Source organism: Quercus suber, unplaced genomic scaffold (genome assembly GCF_002906115.3).
Source record: "Quercus suber isolate HL8 unplaced genomic scaffold, Cork oak 2.0 scaffold_1771, whole genome shotgun sequence".
In the NCBI taxonomy this organism is placed as follows: Eukaryota; Viridiplantae; Streptophyta; class Magnoliopsida; order Fagales; family Fagaceae; genus Quercus; species Quercus suber.
In genome coordinates this window covers 1-2576 of record NW_027071125.1, presented here as the reverse complement: position 1 = coordinate 2576, position 2576 = coordinate 1, and the positions used below count along the sequence as shown (strand labels likewise).

At 29.3% G+C, this 2576-nt stretch overlaps 1 long non-coding RNA gene across 1 annotated transcript; it reads right to left on the bottom strand.

The window, feature by feature from the left end:
- Positions 1-1771: 1771 nt before the first annotated feature.
- On the bottom strand, positions 1772-2570 carry LOC136066078 (uncharacterized). The gene is made up of 2 exons (XR_010627597.1): positions 2483-2570; positions 1772-2165 (listed from the first exon to the last, which is right to left on the bottom strand). It is a non-coding gene; the product is annotated as an uncharacterized LOC136066078 (long non-coding RNA).
- Between the last annotated feature and the right edge of the window lie 6 nt (positions 2571-2576).

Below are 2576 nucleotides of genomic sequence, written 5' to 3'. Positions count from 1 at the left end.
TTGATAAAAAAAAAAAGAGGGACTAAATTGCTATCTGATCACTACAGTCAGATATGAATTAACTAAGACCCTATGAAAAAAAAAAAAGAATTAACAAACTAATATTTAGTTTGAAGGTTAAAGTGCAAAATACACCTTTGAAGTTTGGAATCATTTTGATTTTGTCTCCTAAGATTTAAAACTTTTAATCCGCTTCTCTAACGTTGGGGGTCATTTTGATTGAAAGCACTTTCATTAATGGCTATGTTTCTTTTTTTTTGGTTGAGAATCTCGTTAATGGATATGCTTATGTGTTTGTTAAGTACCAACTAAGTTTGTCACATATACTAGTTGGCCCAATATAACTAAGCCTGACATTTATGCAAGTTGGCACACACATGCGAGCACACTCCTACACACATAAACTATTGAGGTTAAAAAAGATCAATGTTTTCCATGCTTGCATTTCTATGTTCTCCATGCTTGCAAGATATTAAAATAATAAAAGATCAATAACTATTTTAAATTATAATCAAAACTCGAGTTTGCTAAGTAAATAATAAATAATATCTGATTAACACAAAATTTTCCATATATGTTTAGGACAATGAAAACATGTAATCCGGCATTATGATTTTGAATATACGTATTCAATAAAAAATTATTAAGGGGCATAATATTAACAAAAACAGAAATTTCCACAAATTTCAAAGTGTTAGAAAATTGTGAATTCTATGATTTAATTAGTGTGATTTTTTTTTATTACAATAGCAAAAGTTTAAAGTATTAGAAAATTGTGAATTTAATAATTTAATTAGTATTTTAACTCCTTTTTCAAGCGTGGACCCAAAATCTTCCTTACTAAATGTAATTTAAAACATGAGATTTTCAACTTTTAAATAGAAGGAAGAATGGACACAAAGTCGAATACAAAATCGCCTACTATGATATTATGATAAATTACTAATTTTCCAGAAAATTAAAGTATTGGAAAATAATGAATTTAATATTTTCACAATAATAAATCTTTTTATTTTATTTTTAATTTTTTTATAAGATATTAGAAAAACAATAACCAATCTTAGAATAAAAAACTAATTCAATAGTAAAGTTATTTTCATGTATATATATATCTAGACCATTCATAATTGTTTCTCATTATTTTTATAAAAATATGAATATGTATGTTTTTAAAAATCTAACTGTTAGATTACATGTTTTTTTAAAGTTTGGATCCAAAAATTTGGCTCTCTTAAAATTTGAAATTGTTTGTCAATCTCAAGAAATGTTGAGTGCCGTGAAGCGAGGGGGACAGAGAGCAGCTGATAGATCCTCCAATTTGCCATGGTTTACAATAAATGTCCGTTTAAGAATAACTTATCAAATTTTTTACTGAAAAACTTTAAATAAATGTTAAAAGCTAAATAAAATAAGCTAATTGATGTTTTGGTGAAAGTATTGTAGGAAAAAAGGGGTAAAAGTTAGCATATAATCTAATCCTAAATGCACGCTAAATACACTCCATTTGTATCTCCTGTGTGACAATTTCTAATTAAAACATAATAAAAGCATTATATATACATAGATAGATAAGGAAAAGCTTCAAACAAAGAGGTTGCATTTCATTTATTGGCTGCAATAGTGCAATGAATACCCATGGAGAGGGTCAAGGCCCAACCTTGGAGGACCCAAACCCAACACCATGGGCCCCCGGCCAAGGACTGGGGGGCAGCCCAGTAAACCAAACAAGAAAATTTAGTGGGAAAATTTTGAAAGAATTTCTTTGAAAATATTCAACTATAAGTATTCACTTTAATAATATTTTAGTATAACAATGCCATACTAGTCCTCACATATGATCCGAGAACATTTTATGTCCCAACTAACAGTTTTATTCAAACATATTTTATGCATATACTATGATCAGAATCTGAAGCCTTAATAATATCTTATTTAGGCATCAGACATAACATAGCATTAGCATGCATATACAAATACAATATCTGATAGATTTGTCTTCAAATAGTAAATAGCATAGATCTTTTGCCTCTAATTTGTTAAAGAACCAGCTGATTAGTCTCTATACGCTCTCAGCAATTATGGGTGCGTTGGGGCAACATAGCCTCCTCCTCCAACTGGTTGATAGGTAGGCATAGGCATGTTATAATCGGCAAGAAGTCTTCGTCCTGCAACATATAAACCATGCATCTATAATCTGTTCTACAAGATATATAATTACAACATGCTTTTGATCAAGCTTAGTTCTTACTAATTACCACACACATATGTATTTAAAGACTTCATGAATTAAATCATGCATTCTTATTATGAGAAAAAGTAAAAAAAGTTATGGAAAAATCAGATTTCATATAAAGTTCAATGAGAGAGCAAAGAAGAAGAAATATTCAAAGTGATAATATAGTCTTAGATAGCAAATGAAGTACATTTTTGCACAACAGAAAAATGATTTAAAACAATATATCCAAGAAAGGTTTCTACAAACCGAGTTTGAAATTTGTTGTTGCATCATCATGGATTATTGCACCACAGGACACGAGCAACACCACTGCTAAAATAATGGTCATTGCCAACACTTT